Below are 24,469 nucleotides of genomic sequence, written 5' to 3'. Positions count from 1 at the left end.
CGGAAACCATTATTTCCATTCTGATAAGATCGCGTGGCAAAGGGATGCGAGTATTAGATATTATCTATTTACGAAATGGTATTTTATTGATGTTGCGACTGTATCGCCGACCTTTAGAATTTATGTGGGCACGTGCAGGAGAACCGAGGCTAGTGGTAGTGGTAGTAGAAGTCTATGATACTGAACCTCCGTACATAGATTATTTTGTTTCAGATCACGAAGTCGAAGTTAAGAATAGCTGATCGTTACAGTAAAGTTGTTTCGGTCTGTTCAATCATCTTACATAATAAATCATAGTATTATATTAAGCCATTATTCTCTTCCGGTATAAACGATGGCGCTAAATTTACCCAGAAATAAAATTTCCTCCTGCTCGTATTCCCCGATATTAACGACTAACAAACTTCACCCGTTGTTGTTATCGCTGATATTGCATTCGTTTTTTTTTTTTTAATTATTAATTCTGTGCTCGATAATAAGATGAATTTTTACAAGGTATGAATTAGATTTTGCATATAGTTGAGATTCAAGTTTCACTGAAAATCAATGTCAGAATTGAGCGATCCGATTCACAGACTTGGTGATCCTGCCAAGTCATCACAGGTTGCAAATAATACGTGAAACGTGACTTCGTGTTGAAACGGAGTTTCTTTTAGTAAGGTTCCTGGTATTGGAAGGTTGACATACGCGAATCGAAATTATCAAATTTAAATTTAAAGAAAAGTGTGTGTATGGAACGTACAGTCGGATTAAAAATATTTCGAAACAAAAAATAACGAATCAATTGCCCAAAACAATAAACTCAAGTTTATCAAGGTCAATCTGATGTGAAAAAGTCACTTTCAAGGGATCACAAGTCACGTTGTCTTGTTATATTTTCATTAAAAAATTCATATCATTTGTCCGAATTCAATTGAAAATAGCTCATTCTACTTATAAATCAAATCCTTGTACTGACCACCTTGTTTTTTCTTTGCTTAATTAGTAGGCAAAAAAAAACAAAAAAAAAAAACGACATGTGAAATCCTTATAATTTATCAATAATAAACTTATAACGATCCAGCAATAAGCATGTTAATTTTTAATCAAAATCCAACTGAAAATTCATTGAGTTTATAAATAGAATGATGTAATAAATGAGATTATGGCGGTTGAAATTTAGTGTTTTTAAATTGTTTCCTGTATTACAGCGACATTTTTTGTTAGACGTAACTTGTAGATTAGTTTCAGTGACACTTTGTAAGCATATCTTTTATCCCGTTTCAGTTTCAAGACTATTTTAACCCGACTGTACACGTCCCATGCATCCTTAACTTCTAGCATCGTACAATGGAAGAAATTAAGAGACAGTGGATTATAATCGTGGATAATTTATGATTTTCCCGAGTCATGGTGTTCAACCCCGACTTAACTTATGTAAGTAGATTCATAGGAGAAAAGCTTTTGTGCATGGAATATGACGCGAATGCGTTTTGATTTATGTATCTCGGGTTGTTTGACTCGCTTCACATTCGCACTGCACAGGGATTCGACTATCTCCGTTACGTGCCGTTGTTTTTCACTCGTTTTTGTTGCATTCCACGCGGTAATTTACACGTTTATGAGTTGAACGGAGCGTTTCACTTTGACCTAATCTTTGCCTAAATCACATCACATTTGGTCGAACAGTGTGGGTACATATTTTTTTTGTATGAAAAATAATCGAAAATAAGCACCGAAAAATTTCGTTGAACTTCTTTGAAGTTTATATTTTATTATATCAAACAGAGAGGATATTCTCGTTTCGAGACAATTTTAATTTTCGTTTCCACTCCTCTCAGTGAATTCCATAGCAAATTGATCGATGAACCGTTCCAGATGTTGGCGGAGAGTTTGCCAAAATTGATAGCGAACAAAGCGTGAAAGAGATGCAAGGAAACCGCGTATCGCATCACATGGGATTAATAATCACGTGAATTTGCGGGAAATAAATTGTCGCGATGTAGTCGAAACAGTAAATTTTTTGCATAGCAAAATATCTTGGTTAATTATATTCAATCGGCGGCAGGTGTTTGTATACGATATCGTATAGAGAATTTGAAATAACCTCGAATTAGTTAATGGCTTTTCGGTTATTTATACACTTACATAAATTCCGGCTGTGCGATGTTTCTTTCGCGGTGTGGCAGCGTCGTTGTACACCTAACAGATGTCCCTAAAGTTCGTGACGTATGTTACACCGGTTCGAATTCTGTTAATTTCGTTGACATTGCGAGTGGAAGAGTTTTGCTTTCAATTTTTCTTCTTTTCAACGTGTTATTCTTTCAGTTAGGCCAGAACAAAGTGACGATTGGAAGATTCATTCTTTCTCATTTTCTCCGAAAAAAAAACACAGCATCGAAATTTTATAAAAATTTTCCAACAATTTTTTGTCAAGAGAATATCCTGACGATTTCACAAGTCCTATAATGCTTTATGTATACGATTAGAAAAGTGTCTCTCAGTTAGTTCATGTTTCCGATTTTTCAAGTTCCAACATAAACGAGAATTTCTTCAAAAGACGCACACCCAGCAATCTATCAACGGTTAACTTATCTTTTTTAAAGCACTTAACTTGGGCGACCAAGCGTTTTGTGTAATTAATACGAGGGATTAGAATGAGTTATTTTTGTGCCCCGCGTGGCCTGCGGCAGCTGTTTTGTAGCCCGGAACTCGGTATCGTTTGATTCTGGGCAAAGCTTTTGAAAAGCAGCGTAAAATACTTTTTTATCAATATTTTTTTTTTTTATTTTTTTTTTTTTAGCTTGCCTGACGATAAACCGATTTGTTTTCTCATACTCTGTACCGTGGTTTGATTGTTTTCATTTGTTTATTTTTCCAAAATCTCGAGTTGAAAAATTTGAGGGTCTGTTGCACAAAAAATCGAATATTATGTTTATCGCCGGGTGAATAAAAAGCTTCTTTAATTGTTTGTAAAATTTCTCGCAACGCTTCGATGACAATTTTTACTTTTTCTGCAGAACGAAAATGGAAAGTCGATATAAAAAAAAATGGGTATTTCGAGTCGTGAAATTTACTTCTAGAAATCGTACGATGTGATGTCGGAACGTGTGTTTGTGCAAAAACTGACGCAATATTTTCATGCCGCAAGTAAAGGAGAGCCTCGTTAACCACGTTCGCGTAAGCGAGCCTGGAGTAATTGAGACGTTCAGCGTTTATTCGCGTTTTCGCAGATGACCGATGTGCCGCTGCTGCACCCTTCACAACCGCATCAAGTACAAAGAGTTTACTTGAGGCTTACCAAGAATTCTCTATCGGCACGTGTGCAGTGCGGAACGTTTTTCATCCGTCGAGTTCTAGATCGCTGCCATTAATTAGGCGTCTCGAGAAGATTTTTAAACCCCTGCAATCTTGCATCATACTCTGAAATTGGTTTTCGATTCGATTTTCTTTTGACCCTAAAATCTAGTCTAGTTGCACGTTTATACCGAGAAAAAACGGTGAAACTTAGCACAATGAGCGTCCGAATGCGCGTGCGTGAACTTTGTCGGATTTTCACGCAGGCTGGCCAACTGAAACTTCAGCTGTCAAACGCAGCTTACGGAGGTTATGTAAGCGATACGGATGTTCTTAGATCCCGCAGATCTGATACAGATCACGTAGTGAATCGGGAAAGCTTGGTAAACTTTTGTTTTCAACCGACCGATGACTGATAACTGGTACGAGTCATCGTAACAACGCAATTTCGATCGGCTACTTGACTCGAGAGAATTTGGCGTCTCGTACTTCGTTTCGACTAAGTTGGCTCCCCTGTCTTGCGGAAAAAAATTTTGCCGCGTCACCATCTCACCGACCAATAGAGTCCAATTATTCTGCGCGTGCGCAGTCGGTAATTCAGTCTGCTAATTGTAACTTTCACCTTATTCCTCTCGATATCTAGACCAGCGATTTTCACTGGCATGGCAGCACCACGTGGATCGTATACATGCGCAACGGCCGAATTTAGCTACACATTTCGTGTGTGATCGAAAAGCTCCGGTTCTCTCAGTTGGACAGTTGTCCTTCGCTTTGAAGTCGTCGAGAAATCAAGACTGGCCACATTTTCAACGATCACAGGCATCGGTCTCTGCAGTGACCAGATGGCTGGTTGAATACACATTGATTTCTAAAGCAGGAAGCTTGCTCACAGTTTACATATACACTAATTGACCGTCGGCGTTGGCAGCAGCCGTACGAGTCCATCTTTGTTAGGCTTATTGTTAGGTTCGGCTGTGCACGCTTTGCATTCGGATCTCTTACGCTTGAGGCTAATCGGAGGGTTCTGTGTTCAAGCATCGTTAAAAATTTGGAAAAATTGATAACCGAACACGCGTGTGAATCGGGGAAGTTAACGGATGACTTTCTACACGATGCTTGAACTTTGTAAGATTTTATATTTCTGGGAAACTGAGGTCACGCATGCCGCAATATTGCATCGTGCAGTTTAAAGCGTTGCGACAATTTAACGGAATTTGAATTGTTGTAAACATGGGAAAATTAGGACATCCCCGTGTATTTTATTTCCAAATTATAAAGTTTCCGAATATCCGCGAATATTCTTGTAGCCTCGTTAAATCTCTACAGAAAACACCATGAAACCCCCATAAAAACCCAATTAAAATTACCGGCACTCCGTAAAATTCTCATGGAAAACCGTATGATGATTTTTAAAGCCCTGTACGATTTCAATGACAAACCTCATGAAAATTGTTGTACGTAATTCCGTGGAATACTCATGAAATCTCCATGTTTCTCCAAATTTCTATAAAAATCGTCACAAAAATTAGTGAAACTGTAGGGAAATTGCCGAATCGCGATGGGATTCCTTCGCGGAGATCGTCGTAAAAATGCTTGGAATTTTACGAAAATGCCTGAAACTCGAGATTGCATCTGGAGTTGATCACCGGGCACAATGGCCCGACATTCCCCAAGTCCGCATTCATATAAAAGTTAAAACTCTGAATGCGCGTCGGAGGAATGTGGCGCGCAGGTTTTGTCCGCTATAAAGAAAAACGGAAAAAGAATAAAGAGAAAATGTAAAAAATTTCTCGCCAGTATATAAGTGTTTGTAATAAAACAGTAGTTCTCGGTAATTGCTGACGTCGCTTTAAGCTTATCGTTTCGGTACGTTGACAGGTAAACGACAGGCTTGTCATTTTCGTCGGGGCGCTTGTAGCGTCGCGTTATGGGCAATAAAAACAACGTTGGAAGAAATACAAAAATGAGAGGCTTGTCTAAAGAGTTTCTTCCACAGAGGCGCTGTGTTATACGCACGGTCTACACTTGAGATTTTTATTTTTTTCGATTTCTTTGCCTTCAAACCGCGCGGATATGTACCAAGCCGAAACTGCTTTCTATTTTTACTTTTAGTCTCGTGCCGTAATTTTTGCACTGAAGTTAATTTATCGTTAACCGTCAAAGAGGCTCGAGTTTAATCTATTCGATACGATTATAATTAAACGAAACACGAATAATCGATTTAGAAATTGGAAGAAATAAATAAGTAAAATATCTCCTGTACGCCATACTTGAATAAAATTGTATATCTACGATAAAACCTGCTTTTTTTCTACAGATTCATCACGCATTTAAAAAACAACGCAAAGTCTACTTTTGCCGCGAAATTTGATCCGGAAATGTTTGGGTTACAAATCGACGAAAATTCTTCGAATAGCGTCAAACGGTGAATTGGACAAAAAACTGGTGAATTTGAATGCAATTTAAGTATCGACAGATTTTCGCAGTGTCAGGAATAGCAAAATTTTCTACACTCACAATTGCACAAGCAAAATGCGTTATGCATACGTCGTCCGCACGAACAGCTGAGCCTCCGTTTCGTTTGCGTGTTCAGCCTGACCTATATATCGATGTAGATATTTTTACTCGTCTAATTTGAAACACTGGCCGCGGTATACACTCATCGTGTACTCTCAAGCACACATGCAGACACACACACGATCGCACGGTGTGTCTGCAATACACGCACATTTTCCGTTGTGATTCGCGAAACAGTTCCAAGTTTCCTTTTAAAAATTTTCTGCTCCAGCGACTAATCCGCGCCTTGTATGTACGCGCTAAAAATTTAAAACAAAAAAATTTGCATCATTAAATCTTCAATTGGAAACTGAACTGGCCATTCTTATGAGAGATTAGATTTCCGGGATCGTTATCTTGATAGAACAGTATAGGAATTATTTTTCGTTTTTACACTACATTTCCATTGAATGATTTGCCGAAAATTTGACGTCCGATCTATCAGTTATACCAATTTGCCAAAGAATTTTTAAATTTGGAACCCGTACTTGAGCACGCAAGTTTTAAAAACGGCCGATTTTCGCCATTGGCACAGAACACTATTCATCTTGTTTTCTTTCTGTATAAATACATCACCGCGGTAAATGTAGATATACGCGCATTATGCTTATAAACCACTTGTACACTTGGTCGCAGTGATTCTGAGACGGATAATTTTCTCGACGAGTCGGTTACGTTGGCAATGCAGATTCCGCCCGCAGCGCCACCGCTGGCCGGCCGCGAAACAGTCTCAATCGATGGTAACGGATTGCGATACGCTTGCAGAGATCGAGTCTGTTTCGCGGCTGGTCGGCGGTGGCGCTGCGGGCGGAATCTGCATTGCCAACGTAACCGATTCGTCGAGAAAATTATCCGTCTCAGAATCACTGCGGCCAAATGTACTTACACGTGTGCAAGAGCATGAGATTTATTCGTCTTATGTCAGGCATGGACCAAGACGTAGAGTTCCGTCGCCTTTTTTCGCTATTTATCTCATTGTTGGTAAGCTGAAGAAGGCATACGTGTGTACCTTGTACAAATTTTTTTACGATGCACACAGCGGACATGCCGAGTATGTACCTGCGGTTACACCGGCAACAATGGCAGAGATGCAGCTGCAGGGTGGGCTTCTTCGTTGGAATTTGTATTATGGGCCCGACGCATATGTGTTATACTATACATTGGTTACACACGAGCTTCACGTGTGTTAACATATGACACAAATATCCCACACATTTGAATGAAAACCGATTATCGCTGCCAAATTCCGGAGCCTCACAAAGCAGTCGGTATATACGTATTTTATGTACGTTATTACGCGCAAACATACGTCGTATAAATATTACACGATGCACATATGTGCAGTTCCTGTCTCGTGCTGTACATTAATATTCTATTGTCCCTGAAGCAGCACGGGAAACTCGGCACGACCGTCTTCATTACAACTGTCAGGGTTGTTTTCTTGATCATATTGGTAAAAGCGGGAACGCAGAAAGTGTTTTGTAAAAAAGAAATTATGCTCGGAAATTCCACCCACGTTTTTGATATGTTTTGCGACGTTTTGTGATATTTTCCTTTCGGTTTAGTTTTTGGTTCGATGCATATGATACTTGAAGCAAGACAGTTTCAGAGAAATGAAATTGAAATGAGAAACTATTCTTCTAGATTCAGAAACATCCGATCAATTCTGGTTTTATCAATTTATTTTTGGTGTACAGCTGTACCTATAACGAACTTCACAAAAGTTTATTTTGAGGTTCATAGGTCAAGTTAATGCACTGCTCTGTACTGCGACCAAAAAAAATTTGCTGAATCTACTAAGCATGGCCAAAGTAATGTTTTGTCAATTCAAATAAATGCAGTTTTATTTCAAGTGACACAATTTTGCGTAACATTTAAATATTGCTACAAATGATATGTATCAGTTGTTTTAATCGATCGAAATTTGATTGATTGATCAATTTTTTTTCGACGTATCGATTAACCAAGAATCTCATCGCGTGACTAATTGATCGAAAACTGTCTTATCTTCGTTCTCCAGATTTTTTTACACTTTTTCTCTCACTGCCACTTTTTACAATCATAACACTTCCGACGATCGTCACGCCTGTAATGTTGTAAAAAATTTGGCTAAAATGATTGTCGATCGTGTATAACTTTTGCAAAATGATAATTTACGCGATTTCACTTGCGGAATTTATTTCTACCGAATTTGTGAGAAACGAAGTAATTCGTCAAACATTCTTTAGCGCGGTTTTCGGATACTTGATTTAAGTATTCTGTAAAACTTCATGTGATGGATACGCTCATGTGTGCAATGCCGAAATTAGTATCGAGAGAGGTTAAGCGCACGATGGCTAGTTGGCGTGTAAGTGAAACGTCGCGGACCTATTCAAAACTGACGTGAACTTTTGTAGTGCAGTAATCAATACCTATTTACGTTTACGTGTGTTAATGTAATTGCCGTTTATGCAGCGTTCATCGTCATCCGTGCTTCCATGCCTCGCCGGTCGCAACAAGTATGACAACATCATTAGTTTGAATTTACTTAATAAAATCTTTCAACTACTTGTATATCTTAGCTTAATCAAGCTTAAGGTTGTTACTCTTTTTATGTCCTAATCAACTCTCTTGATTGACGTTAATTTATGCAATTTCACATACGTGTATACATGGTACACGTTCGTACTCGTTTAATATCACATTTCACTTTTTATAATCATTTCTCTGCACGTAAGCTTCATTTTTGCAACATTTTTGTCTGGGATTTTTTTCGTTAATCGGTGATGTCTTGTTATTTTTTCTCAACAATTCACACAATTTTTATGGTACAATTAGAGAAGGTGACACGTTTCAACAAATGAAGATATTACAATTGCTAAATTTTCATTTTTCAGGTGTATCAAGATCGTGGAATATAATTTTTTCAGTAGATCGTTTAAAAAGTTTTATTAATTTTTTTTTTTTAAGTTTTGATAAAAAGAAAGTTGAAATATAAGGATTTCTAAGAATTATCCATTCTCAGTAACTGCAGTCAAATTTATTCTGAATTTATTTTTCGAGAACAGTAAACAATCAAGTAGGGCGAATAATGCAAGCTTTTATATTTTTACTTTGGTTACTGGTTTTTTTTTTTTTTTTTTCAATACTTGAGATATCGTGTTACTACATGTCATATGTTCATTGTATCGTTTTTCGATTTCAATAAGGATTAGTAATTACGTTGTCCGTTTAATTTGAAAAGATTGTGTGATTTTGGCATTAGATATAATACACGATCCCAAAAAATCCTCAAAACGAACGTGACCAAGTTAATTATTTCTCGTTTATCTTGTACTCCCCGCTTTACCGTAACTCCATCTCACAGGTGGGAGTAAAAATGGAGCAAGATCAGAAAACAAAAAAGTCACGATAATGAATTTCGAAATACGTGAAAATCAGTTTTTTATAATTTCAAAATCTATAAATTCGAAGTATAGAAAACCAACAATATGAAACCGTCAGATTTCTGATCTCAGAATTTAACAATGTCAAAAATCGAATTGCGACGATTCTACATTTCAATTTTTCTCTACACGGACTTTCTACATTTCAACTTTTCTCTACACGGACTTTCTACATCTTGAAATTAATAACGAAACACATATTTATGGGTTTTTGAGAATTATTCACTCTGCCCCTTTCATCTTTTAATCTTTCTACGTTTTTACACTCACGCTAGTTTATTCTACACTTGTTCGCGTTCAAAGTTGGTTCGTTTCCGTCGCTGCGCGATGCACTCTCAGCAGGCGCGAGTCCCGGTCCCACGAAAATTTAGAGGACCATAAAAATTTGACGGTTCACGGCCACGATCGTATGCAAACGTGGTCCAGAGTCTCCCGGGTCTCGAGAAGAGGCCTGCTTCCCGGCTGCAGCCTGAGTATCGTGACCCCTTAGTTTTCGGGGTCTTTGATCGCGCATGAATCACCTTGTAGATAACAAAGGAGGCTCCCTCCTTGTCGAAGAACTTTATTTTACGTCCAGCCATTCAATTAGAATAATTAATTTACCTAAAACAGTCGCCCAGCCGAGCTGAGTTTTCGATAAAAGTAACCTGTAGATATTTCTACGAGGCATTAAAAGAGATAAGTAACTAGGATCAGGTTGCATCCAATCACAGGTAATGAAGCGTTTCTAGATTAAACTTTTAGCTTTCTTTGAAGTATATACGTACAGATATTTCGTTTCTGAGTTAAACGGTCTGATAATTCTTTTGTTAACATGACCGATGTTCAATTTTTACAGATTATTGCACATACTGATTGGACAAATGAGCGATTAAATTATTTTGCAAATTACTTCGATCTGTGAGAACAATAGATTTTATAATACAACAAAAAACTAAGACTCTAGGAACTTTTTACAACTGGATTCACGTCGTGTGTTCGAAAATCTCCCAGAAATATCCGAAATTGTTATATTTCGCCTGAATTTTTTATTTCATCACGACCATAGTTTTACATCATCGGACGAATATGTCGACAACAGAAAAAACTTGAAAAACTATCAAAATAAATGCCAAATAGATACGAACAAAATGATTCGGTGCCTTCTATTTCTCCATGCCTTCATTTTAATTCAATGATCACAGCTTATAGTTTTTAACGAAGATACTTGGATTCCGATTTATTTTTCTCTCTTTAATATTACACTATGTACTATGACTGCATGGAAACGAGCATAATAAGGTTTTTTCGTTTCCAAAACACTTACAAAAATGAAGGTGAATCGAAAGACCGTTTAATTCAAATGCTACTATTTTGACGCGATTCAAAAATGTCGGAATATGGTGTTATTGGGAATAATTTTTTTTTGTTTTGCATAAAGGATATTATCGCTCGGTGAGGTCAGCTCTCCAGAAGAATCCAATGACTACATCTGTCGTAATATCGATATGCTGGTACAGCTGAGAGAGAAAAGTGAGTACGCAACTGTGACTAAAAAAATGACGATAAATTTCATGACCATCGTAAACGAGAGACTGACTTGAGAGAAAGAAAAACACACTAAAAACAGCAGCTGAGTCTATATCTCTCTGAGAAGAGGGTGGCGATGAATAAGAAGAAGAAGAAAAAGAAGAAGAAAAAGAAGAGGAAAATAGTGCGATCAAATACTTCAATAACATATTCAAGTATACAAACACAAAATTTGCATTATTATTGGACGAATTGATTTAGTTGCTGTCAAATTTTGAATTCATACATATCTGAAACAAAATTCGAAGGAAAAAAGACAAAGTTTGTAAATTTTCATCGTACAATGTACAATTTTTTATGAAAATGATATTATACACTATTTTCTTTAAACCTAGTACAGTACATAATATAAGCAACTAACGAAATCAAGTTTGAGTATTAACATTATAATTTCGATGAAAAAGAGAAGGAGAAAATCAAAGAACACGGAGTGATCTGCGTTCTTAAACTACAACTTTTCTATAAATGCATCACGATTAGTTCATCGCTGGTGCTGCGTACTTTCTTACAGATAAACGCGTTTAACGAAGTGAAATTACTGCCATTCATTTCCCTCGGCCTGTATTTGTGCGGTTAACTTGTTTGAGTATTATGATGACGAATACAAGTAATACAAGTCTTATGTAGGTACAAGGCGTGTTTATTTACTGTACATTTATGTACATGTATATATTTTTTTTCGAACGAGTTTGAGTAAATATAAAATCTCGTGGCCGATCCCGTTACACGAGAGAAACTACCAAGCTCGTTTAAATCTGTCGTCTTCGGGTTTATCTTATCGCTGTGAATATTCACCGGACTCAAGTCTGGAGCATATCATCAGCTGTGGCTTTTACTACGTCTCTATAATAATTCATTGCGGCTGCAGGTTTCGGTTGCATGTTACGCGAGACTTTCGCATTGCTGGTTTAAAATTGATTCTTCATTTAGTCAAGCGTTATTGTCTTATCTCTTCCGCGTTGTACCCATGATTAAGGTCGTGTAGTACTCCTGCTCTTACCGGCCGAGCAAACTCACCCTTTTTCTTCGTAACATGTCAAATAACTTTCTTGACTAACTTTTCTGAATTACGCAGCAAAAGAGCGACGCACCGTCGAAATTTATACGCTTTCCGTCCGTTTGTTTATTCGATTTAGGTAAAAAAGGGTGAATTTGCTCGGTCGGTAAGGGTAGGATTACTACATAACCTCAAGGATTTCGATCGTGATTCTTGATTTTTGCTTTCTCTTCTCGGTTTCTTGCATCCCGATTGATTTCACCTCTTCGATTATGGGTTTTATCGGCACGATGTGCACTCTCTTCACAAATCAAACGTATACCTTGGTTATAACGCGTTGGACGTGAACTTCCCGACCCCCGTCCGTCTCTTCGCAAGGCGTTTATAACGAACGTTTTCATACGTTGGGTCCAGAATCCGATTTCACAATTATTCTTAGAAAGTAATCTTCGGTGAAAAATAATACAACCCACTCAACGATTACACTCCCATATTTTTTAACACGATTTTCAAATGCGAATAAATTAATACATTCGCTCCCCTATTTCTTTAACTGATTTGAAACTGTAAGAATTATTCGTCGAATTGAAACTTTGAAGATTGTAAGTTTATTTAACCTTGCAATCAGATTTTCGAACTGTAGTGTACGAATTTCTTTAAGTTATTAAACACCTCAAGAAAAAAATAAATTCTTTTGTTGCCCTGATTTTTTTTTTGTGAATTTTGGTGTTTGAGAACGTAGAACTTACGAATAAAATCATGATTATGTTAGATTGGTTCTAGTTTTTATGTTATTGTAGCATTGTAAGATGGGTTTCTATAATAATTATGATTTTATTCGTAAATTCTACGTTCTCAAAGACCAAAATTTACGAAAAAAATTATAGCAATGAATAAAAAATTTTCTTCCGTCGAGATGTGTAATATTTTTGGATAAGCTTGAGAAATTAAAAAATAATCTGATATTTCATCTAAATATTGCTTTTTTGAATCACTTATGAAAATGTTGATAAAATAAATATCTAGAGCCAATTTCGAAAAACTACGCTTACTCTTAGAGTCATTAATATCAAATCTTTCTAACACCACTCAAATATCAAAGGCAGCAAAACCACTGTTGACCAACGTTATACGTAAATTTATACAATGAAAAGTATGACAAAATTGTTTCAATGTGTTAAAAAATTGACTCGAGTTTTACCTTGCATGCGGGAAGTTTTGGCGAGACGCGAAAAGTTAATTTTATACTCATTAAGGGATCATTGAACGTTTAATTGGACCCGCTAAATTTGCGAAGCGTCGCCAGACGTTCACGTCCTGCATCGCATGTATTTCTATATCTAGATACGTATGCATGTATGTATGACATGTAATCTGAAGCACGTGCATTTATGTCTGTACGTCCATAGGACTACATATATGCAAATTGTACAAGTATAAAGCATGGCACGTAAATTTGCACATTCATAATTCAAGCTGCCGAGTATTTTTCCTGATAAATTTTCAACAGATGTTGTCTGCATATCGTCTACAATTCATACTTACATATTTTTAACTTTGCAACAAAACAAAACAGAATATTTTTCACATTTGTCCCATATATAATACGGTTTTGTGTTACATTATAACCTGATAACTTGAAAAAATTTCAATACAAATTGCGTTGTTTTAATTCTCCGTTTTATTGTAAATCTAACTCAAAATTTGATCCTATTAGACACGAAACTGTGTTTGAACCGGTTACAACCTGTTCTTCCGAACGGTGCATAAATGATTGCACCGAAAAAAGATTGCGAAACATGTGCGATTAAAGTTTCGAAAAGCATCCACGGGAATTTCAGTCAGCCGGTAATTTGAGGAGCGAAGGATGAAGAAAAAGTTGTCTGTGACAACGAGGACAGGGGTGGGAGTCAGACGGGTCGCGTCTGAATAAATTGATGTGTTAATTTAAATTTACAACCAGTGTGGATAACTCTGGAGTAACTCAAACGGCGGACTTATTTTACAATGGTTTTAATGCAAAACTGCGAAGGAGAGGCAAAAATTCTTTCTAAAATGCGCGTTTCGAATTACAAGAATGATCGAATTTTTTTACATCAATTTTCAGGATGATCCGAATTTTTCTGTAAGTTTACACGTACGATAAGTAATTTCATTCATTCTTCATCTCACGCTGTGCAAAAATTTCGATCATTTTCATTTTCGGGGACAAGAAAGCCTTCTCATAGACTTTGACGTCTTAACTTTGGAACGTTACTTGCTGTGGTTTTCCAAATCAAGTTTTATAAAGCTATGAAAACTGTAAGTTGCCTACCTCTAATGATACATAATATAATGATAGAATTTTCTAAACCAAATGCGAGATATTTACAAACACCGAAGAATATGTCTCAATGCTATACGAAATGTATTGAATGATAACTTATTGTTAATACCGAATCCACATTGGGAAAAAATGACGCGTGATCAAATGTGCGTGTAGTTAAAATTTGAATGGCTTGAATGTGTCACGTGACCACGAGCCAATACCAAAAGGTCGAAGTTTTATATTTCCGTAAGTACTAAAGAACCTGAAACCTTTACACTTTACTACCGGTATCCGTATATAATGGTCAGTTAAAAGGCGCATAAATATATTTCTGTGTTAAATCGCAGCCACGTATAACTTTGTTTTCGATAAGCATTCAACGAACATTCCGTTACACGTGACAATAATCTGAAGAGCACAGATACCTGAAAAAAATTTCCGAACCTAAAATATTTTATAGTTAGCATATTCAATTTCATTGTGATCTGGACTGAAATTACACTTTTTTTTACGATATTGTGGTTAAATATTTGTTGCAAGTGGAAAATAAATTTTTTTTCAACGTGTTTCAATGAACTATTACTACAAAGAAAATCTCAAAAAAGTTATTTTGTCCTCAAATAATTTTAGTGTTGGTCACAGGGTGTAATAATTTTTATATGTTGTCTTTTTTGTGATTTCGAACAACTTCGGTTCCATGTTAATCAATGCAATACGTTGAAAAGTTGGAAAAAAATTGTTACACATTCTTCATACGTCTAAAAACGTGTCAAAATGATAGAGAAGATGAAAATTATTTTTAAAATATTCATCGTCACATTTTGAAGCAATAGAAAAAAAACTCATCATGATTTGGAATATATTCATAAAAACTGCATTCTCTATTTCAATCAATTTTTAACAGATCATGTGATGAATCTAGTTATTTGTTTATCTATATTTCAATCATTACGATAATTTTTTCATCGATTAGAATGTATTTTAGTTCGTTACCTCTTAAAAGTTCTGGAAAATTTGAAAAATTTAACTTAACATTCCAAATTATTTGAAAACACTTCGTACAGAGTGGAAAATACTTCAGATCTCAAAACACAAAATACAGAACTTTGTTGATAAAAATTTCAAAAGTGATTTACAAAAAAGATTAACAATAAAAAAAATGAAATGAACAAAAACGCTTCTGTCATTGGGATTTTGATTGTGAAAATTTTCGATAACGCATGTACCTCAAAAAACTTATACTCAAAGAAGAAATAAATTCAAAAAAAAATTCATCATCAGCCAAAAGAGTTTCAAGAAAATAAAAAATAGCGACGTTCGAAATTGTTCAATTCACTGCGGAATGCCCCGTATATTATACCTTGACGTACGTCTATAATGGTGCTTTCTTACAATAACATAGTTAGAACTGAGAAGCCGTTAAGTATCTGCCGAGTAATAATTGCTCGAGCTTCACCGTGGATTATAGTCCGGCCATAAAGTTAGCGCGCAAAAATTGAGGGTAGTACATAGTTTTTGTACGAAAGACTGACGAGAGCGGGAATAAGGAACAAGGCGTGCGGTAGAAACGGCGAGCGATGAGTCAGCCACGATTGCTTACTTGGTCGGTGAGAAAGTGGAAATATATCGATGGTGTTCGGCCATTTCAGGCCGAAGGTTGAGGCGCGACAACCTGAACACAATATTAGTAGTAACTGCGAGCAATTAGTCAGACGGTGAGCTAGTAGAAAAATGTTAAACGTCGGACGCGGTGTTTGAGGTCTTGCAATACGAAACGGCCATTTGGCGGTAACAAATTGTACGGATGACTGATTATGTCATGAATTCAGACTTTGGTTTCGATGTACTTTGATTCGGGTCTAAAAGACGATGTATTCCAATTTTACTGGAACTAGTGGTCGAGTTATTGTTTCAGAAGGCTGATTAATTTCATTGTTACTGTGAAGTTGTTCTCAATATTTTTATTTCTATTTCTGTTTCTGTTTCTTGTTCTTTTTTTTGTTTTTTTTTTCTCTCTACAATTTCTACGCGTGACTTGAATAGTGTATTATTTCGATCCGGGAGTTAAATTCTTCAGTACTTAGTCACTCGTGATGCAGAAGTTCTCGACGCACAATATTTTTATACTGATACATACAATTTAGACAAATATGGTAATTGTGCTTCGATTATTAGCTTGACGTTCAAATTGATTGAACCTGTTGTTAAGTTCAAAATGAGTGAAAAGATATGTTTTAATTGACTGAGGTAAATATTTCAATCGCTTAACAATGTACGTGGATAAAGATGCAGTAGCATCATTGAAATGCAAAATAACTGTTATAATTTATTCTTTCTACTCCATGCTGCATGTGAATAGCTCGATTTAGCAAGTGCAGACTGGAATAATATGATTGGAAATCCTTGTCGTCTATACATTACAAGGTATTCAAATCGAAATGAGGCCCATAAGAATTCATTGTGCAAGAGATCCTGCCACCGAAACAAAAATTATAGCACTTGGATCAGACGTGAAATAACAAACATCGTTTAAACAGGAAGTAAACTTTTTATTTATAACAACTAGAAGGTTGATGGTAAGAACAGTGAAGAAAAAAATTACCATTTTTGCTAGGGTAAAATATTATTTCTGGTCAATTTTGCCAGTTTTAGTGGCTTCGTTGAATCAGTTGCAGTTTTATCGTAACTTTATGGCACTTTTAGTATAATAAGAAAGCAGATCGGTTACTGAAATAGTAAAAAACCAGATCTCCGAATAAAAATAAGAATTTTTGACAATATTATTCCATTGACTGTACGGAAAAGAATTTTTGACCGTATTTCCAATTTTGAACGAGTAGTTTCGATTATTTGAATAACATACAGACTAGCTATATTTGAAAAATACTATTTAAATAGACGATCTAAAGAAAAAAATTGTGAAAACTGTAATGCTATAATTTCGGTGAAAAATTAAATGGTGGTTCACAATCATTTTTCCCCGTATGACACTTGTTGATAGTAAAATTGTCGAATAATTTTAGAATTTAGATCCGCAAATAATATTCCAAATTTATTTGACAATAATATATTAAGAGAAAAATGGTCGATCATAAATTTTTCCTTGCATGATACAGTGGCAATTGAAACTTTATTAAAGAAATTTAGCGACAACTTAACGGTCAACCGGCACAGATCATTCACTTTGAATACAAATACGTGGATATATGTGTATATATTAATATCGTATACACGGGTCGTTTTACGGGCGCCGTAGCGAAGGCCGTTTTCCGTTCGCCATAGTGCGTAATGCGTTGGGTGTCCTTGATGGTGTAGGTGCTTATATTTTCATCCTCATGCTGTAATCAATGGGAGCAATTAATATCTAGAAAGGCTCAAGAGTCACTGGGCTCCGCCTCGGCATCCGTAAATCATGGCGTTATAAGAAGAGACAAATTTACTGTCACTATGCCAGGATTGATCTAGGCGGTGAACTCAACTCCAACGCTGATGCTGATGATGCCTTTGCGCCAGATAACGAGAGGAAATTATGAAACTTGGTAGATTGAGCGCCCGACTGCGCATGCGCGAATTTTGTCGGATTTTCACGCAGGCTGGCCACCTCAGACATCAGCTGCCAAACGCTGTTTACGCAGGTTACGTAGACAGACTAAGCTTGGCAATTCTTCATTGTGAACCGATCACAGCTACGAGGCATCGTAAAAACATAATTTGAATTTTCCACTTGATGCGGGAGGGTTTGACATCTCGTGCCCTGTTTCGATTAGGTTGGCTGCCCTGCCTTGCGGACGAAAATATTTCCACAGTACATCGAGCAACGAATACCGGGATAATTTCATGAAACTTGAAATTCAACTGCGCATGCGCGAGTTTTATTGGCTGTTCGTGTAGGCTGGCCACCCCGAGTTTCAGCTGTCAAATTGTTTCTGGCGGCGATGTATTTGATTCCAATTTTCGTGGTTAGAATCTCAAATAATTGAGGTAGTGACTCTGAAAGGATTGGGAAACATTTGTTATTGGGTCGAAAAGTCGATTCTTCAAAGAACGGTCGGAATTTAATGCTTATGCTCTTTGAAAATTCAAATGCACACATTTTGCGTAAGTTGGCCCGCCTGCATCGCAGACAAAAATATCGCTGCGGGAAGATTTCGCCGACCAATGAGATCGATTTATTTAGCGCATGCACAGTTGATTTTCAAGTTTCAAGAGATTGTCCCGGTAGAATGAAGGGAGCATATCACTCCAGGGGTGACGACATAAGACGTAAGGGGTATGAAACGGCGTGAGACTCTTTAATTGGCTGCGCCATCTTGGAAGTCCCAGGTGTGATGCTACCTGACGGCAACTGCTAGCGTTCCTAACCTATCAGATCACTGAAATAGTTGGACAAATGTTATAGAATTGGTGTAACTTCAGTACTTTGTCCACCAGATAGCACCACGGGTGGAACTTTCAATATGGCGCTGAACCGAGTTCCCTTTACGTTCAACAATAGAGCCATCACGCCCGTACTCTTACCTTGTGCTCCTTCCATTCTATTCCTAGCTCCATGCCGCGATACGCTCTAGCTGACCGATAGAGTTCAATTGTTTTACGCATGCGCAATCGATCATTCACGATCATTCTGCTGAGTTTCACCGTATCCTTTCGGTTTAAGCTGGCGCAAGGAACTCGGGTCATGATGTCGTCACAATGTCGTTTACGCGGATAAAACTCTGTCACAATTTCTTGTCATTACGTTGCAGCTTTTGAACTAGAGAAGAAAATTATTCGAAGCCGCTGAAAAGGCTCTGGAAAATTCAATTCTGAAGTGTCCAATATGGTTGTCAGAAATTTATTATTTATTTGTGATGTGCGAGCTTGCAGAGTTAGCTATGTTGGCTATGTGGCGCCAGTGATAATTTCTACGCTAATTTTCGCTGGCGTGCAAATATGATGTGAATTACAATCATCGCCTACACTCTCCTATGACGGGCTTCGGATCTGTGTTTTGCATTCGAATAATGATCAAGGATTCCATTTATCAGTACGCGTGTGTACGGGTTTGCAAATTTTTGTTACACGTGGAGGAAGAAAGGGAGAGAGAGAGAGAGAGAGAGAAAGAGAGAAGGAGAGGGAGAGACGGAAAAATAATCTGGACATGAAAAGCACATTACAAATAATAATTTTTAAATAGATACATATACACATCGGGTTTTTATAATTTAACGATTATCGTAAGGCGTTGTTACTCACTGCATCGTTATTCATGTAAAATATCCCGTTAAGACCATTTTATGATCGTAAGACATTTTCGTGTATTACTAATTCGATTGAAATCCTTTTTTTACATCATTCCGATAACTGATAAAACGAATTTATGCTGGGTTCAACGATTTTTGGGAACAACCATTAGGATGAGTAACTACTTCAGTTGATTTGAAACCAAAGTGTTTTTTTGTTCGCGTTATCAGTTCCTCGAATTTTCACTACATATGCAGCAGTGGAAGTTGGTCGCAGCAACACTTCTAAAAGCTCTGCTATTTCCGGTGCGTGAATAGCAATCCACTCGATTTCTGAGAAACGAATGACGTCTCCGATTCCTCGACGTAATCACTTTTGTTCGTTCTGATGGTTTGGCAGCTTCTTTCATTTTTTTCTAATTGTCAAATTACTTTTGACTCTTGTTTTTGCACAATATCGTGCAATAACTATGTTTCAATAGCCGCACGTTTTGAATTTTCGCTAACTCACAAGAATTCGAGAACTTCACTGAAATTAATTTAAAAAATCGAAGATGACAATTGCCCAGCTGTTGATTAATTCAATTTATTTGTAGTGCATCTAGTTTGTAAATTTAACGAAACAGTTTAGGGTTATTCAGCCCATTATCAGCGGTCAAAACACTAATGTCGACCTTTTCTTGTACATCGAGAGAAATTTCTGGTATCTGTGCTGAACAATCCTCAACTTTTTTAATTCGTTACCATAATCCATAAACATCATAGTTCTCGGTACAAAATGAATATAAGTTACGCGGCTATACTCGAAAATCTAGTATATGTCACTATTCGTTTTGATTCTAATACTTCGTATTGTATCATCATTTAACGATTGCGATAACTTGACGTTGGTGCAAAAATAAATCTATGTTAAGATCTTGCATAATTTGTCTAAAAAAATCTAGTAATACGAATAAACAGCTTTAATTTTACAACAACAAAAGAAAGTACAGCATTGACAACCGTAATTACTAGTAATAAGTATCGAGTTGTACCACATTTTTTCTTGTATTTCCAACAATATTCATACCTCTATTGTAACGATGCCCATTTTACTGGAACTAGAATTCTAGTAATCGGAACTCATGAATCTTTGTCATCAATATACGCATGACCAATCGTACAGGATATATTTGCGATACGCAATCATTGTCATAGCTGAGAAATCAATTGTCGAACAAATTATTCCACGGTCTGTTTCTTCGCACGTGTTGTTAGGTACGGATATATGTATACATATAGGGTATGGCTATACGTCCGTGATGTAGCTTAGAAGAATTACAACCAAGATTTTATCTGACGCTACTAGGAATTACGTAATACCCTAACGAAAGGTACATATTATGTACCCGGCAACGTACGCCACGTGTCTAATAAAGATGACGTCTCCTGCATGCTATAGGTGGTGTATATATACATGTATATGAGCGGCTATAAAGTGGGCGATATTCATATTTGCATGAGAAGGAACTACTCCTCCTTGCCACGGGGTTAACGCATCTCATGAACTCGCAGCTACAAACTCTAAACGAGGTATACATATGCCCATATATTTACCGGAATAATGTATGGTATGTGTGATTTGACGGTCTTCTTCTCGCTTGGAATATGCTCTCCTAGGCAACCGTAAATATAAGGGTTAGTTTTTGCGTAAATATTTTTAAAACGGTAGAATTTTTCCTCGTTTTCTCATCACTTATAAAGTTACAACTCGATGCTTATGCGGGTTATCCAAGCATTTGGTCGATCCTTGTTTTTGCACAAACGAACCTTGCCACGATTTTATGTTTCACATGTTCTATTTTCTCTTCAATTGCAGCATCAAAAGTAGAAATTTGTATTCCGATTGATTTACGTGATATTGCGGTAAATTTAATCATCAATCATTCTAGAATCATTGTGAAACCTTAACTTTGATATCGGTACAGACTTTTAGAGCATTGCAACGAGTTCCAAGTTAAAAAAGAGAAGATTTCCGCCAGCACCGATAATTCATAGTTTCCCAAACTCCATCCGATCATAAAAGATTAGGAACCACGTTTAATATTAGTTTTCTTCTTTTATTTGCACATCAATCTCAACTCACATGTGCTCAACGTAAAAATAACATTATTCTGTATAATCGGATCAGTATGTAAATGCCATTAAAGCTTCTTTTAACCATTCTTTCCACAAACCGTAACCATAAACGTTTTCCTCTGTTCACAAGCTGGAGACTTGCCTGGGTAACCCTATAAGCGGAATCTAATGTTCACCCATAAATAACCCGACAGATACAGATACCCCTGGCGCCAATAACCTCGTTAATTGATACCGTGCAGTGATATGTGTCCTATTGGCATATTGCGACTTACGTTCCTCGTTCAAAGTCACAAGCAAGACACAACAGGCAACAGAAGCTGCTCCCTGTCTGGTACACAATCTGTAATCTGTTTCGTCGGCATTCCATTCTCGCGTTGAAAATGGGAATGGCAATCCCGAGGTTCTCCTGGCTCAACTTTTGACCAAAAGGAACAGAGCTAACGTACCAACGTTGCTCTGGAGTCTAGCTTCTTCTACCACCATTAGTGCAGCACAAAATCATAAAAACTCTGTGCCTCGGGAATAGTTTTTCGTTCAACGGCAAAGGTCGTGCATGTTCTGGTCAAAGGAGTTCTTCAATGGATCATGGAACATATCGGGTTGAGGGACAAATGAATTGGGATCACTTCCACGTCCTGTTAGGGTATCCTTAACGAGGAAAATGAGGATGGAGTATCACGATTGGAGTATCGTTTGATATCCGAGTACGACAGGCGTGGGATGTTGAGAAAGGCGGAACATTAGCGGGATGGTAGTTTGTCATCGTTTGAACGAGGCAACCTAATCCTTGTGTTTACGAAATCTACTCAAGATTATAGAGGCCAGACACTAGAGACTAACGACTCTCTGCGGGTGTTTATAAATAGATATTTCACACTTGAGTTAACTTTGTTTTCCACAGTGTCGCAATTAAATACACCATCCATGCTCGCCGGTGTGTCCCGAAGTGGAGGTCAACATTTTGAAGGGTTGATATTGCGAATGTGATATTCGAAACTGTCATTGATTAGAATGACTACCAATCAGTGACACTTGGAAAAATCACGATTTCGAAGAATTCGACTTCCGTTATTTTATGTTGGAATGTTTGAAATTTCGATATATTGGCCAATCACGATAACCGTCCAAGTTTTGACCCCCACTGATGTTTCCTTGTATAGAGTCATGGCCTATCGGTGCTGGATAGTAAATCAATGGTCTGTGATATTCCGTACCGGCTAGTTGGGAAATGTCCGAACAATTAGTTGCGCGGTTTACAATAAGAAAAGGTAACCGTTTCTTCGCGTGATTCATCTTTCGGGTTATTTGTTGTTTCAACTGGAGCTCATGTTTAGTTGAACTTGCGCCTATCCTTTGCTGAGTACAAGAGAAATGGTATTTACCAAAGAAAAAATGTACTGGACGAGGAAAGACTTACGAAAGCCATGCGGCTTGAGAACTTGTGGATAATTTAAATATTTATATTCGTCATTTCTTCCGTTTGTACATGCATGTGTAATCCGATTGAACCCAACGACTCTTTTCACCTTTCTTGTCGGTGGTATTTTCGGATATCCACTTCTGAGAACAATTCTTACAAATTGGGTGAAACTTCGTGATTTTTTACGGATGTAGTCAGATTTTGCCGGTGCTTGTTTCAAGATCTATGAGATACTTTACGCTCCTTCCCCTGTTGTTTTCTCGCTTCTTTGAGATCGCTGAAACGTTTGATCCTCTTTTCCATTTTCACTTTTTAAAACCATAAAATTTTCTTGCTTTTGACATGACCATCTAAAAAAACAAAATCTTGGTCACGGGTTTCTAGATTCAAAACTGTTGACTCTGGTTTTCAATATTTAAAGGTTTGGAGAAGGGATTCGAAACTTTTACTTACTGGTTTAGAACATCTGAATCATTGTACTCGTTTTTAGAGCTAGAACTCAACCCCGTTTCATACGTTTCAAACTCGAGGAAAAAAATAGGTCGACTCCTATCGATAGATTCAAAAAAATTTTCTCGCGCTCATTCGTGTCTTTATCTGTTCAAAGTTCAACATGTTAATCAAATTTCCTACTTTCATCACGAATCTCAATCACGTTCGAATCTATTAACATGAAACAGAAATAAGTTTGGTTTTAATGCTTATTGAAAAAAGAAGCACTCGATAAAATATGTGAAAGACATGTTGGTTTTATTTTTTTGTAAATCTTTTTCAACCAGTTCGCTTTAAAATGAAAATATTGACTCAAAATGCCTTTACTTGAGTAAAGAAACACTGTTTGGACGATTTTGGACATATTTTAGAAATCGAGTTTTTTCTCTTCAAAATTTGCGTTTCTCTCGCGACGTGAGATTCATTCTACAAAACAGATAGCGGCAATCGATTTGTCAGAAAATTCGACCTCTGTTCAACATACTTGTCAATTATTTTAAATATGCAGTATATTTCGAAAAAATCGTAAAAAACGAAAACCAGGATTGTACGCTCTATTGTACAAAAAAAAGAGAATGAGTCAAGACAGTAATTCCAGTTTGTTTTATAAAAAATCTTGAATTAGTTGTACTACAAAAATTCCTCCTTACTCACAAGTCGTAATTTTTGTTTCTTCTTTTTATTAACGCGGCACATTGTGTAGGACGCGGATCTACGTATACAACTACATTACCTACCGTACTGTTATAATACGAAGACACAAGTTTCTACTACATCATGTACCTACAATATACACGTGCAACGTACAATCGCACGGTAGACTTTTTGCTTCACCCTCTTTCCTTTTACTTTCTTTTTCCTTCTCTCGTTTTTTACGATCGACTTATATGCTCAGAGTTTCATTCAACTCTATGCCCCGGGGCAGAATATTGCAAATTAGTGTATAGTGACCTTGGTGAGATTAGTCGACGGCGCGTGCGAACGACTACACATGTACGTTATTAATGTATGTCAAGTTGTGGCTTAAATTTAAGGCTACACACAAGCCAAGCCACGTGTATCGGCACCGGCAGCATGCGTAAC

General features: G+C 37.0%; 1 protein-coding gene across 4 annotated transcripts in view; it reads right to left on the bottom strand.

Annotated features, from left to right (window-relative positions):
- Nucleotides 1–24,469, bottom strand: part of LOC124177643 (A disintegrin and metalloproteinase with thrombospondin motifs 9-like) — a 175,880-nt gene that overhangs the window by 41,220 nt on the left and 110,191 nt on the right. The gene's annotated exons all lie outside the window — the stretch shown is intronic.

The sequence above is a fragment of the Neodiprion fabricii genome, chromosome 3 (assembly GCF_021155785.1).
Source record: "Neodiprion fabricii isolate iyNeoFabr1 chromosome 3, iyNeoFabr1.1, whole genome shotgun sequence".
NCBI lineage: Eukaryota > Metazoa > Arthropoda > Insecta > Hymenoptera > Diprionidae > Neodiprion > Neodiprion fabricii.
Note: the sequence above shows the minus strand (reverse complement) of the source record. Positions and strands in the feature narration are given on the sequence as shown.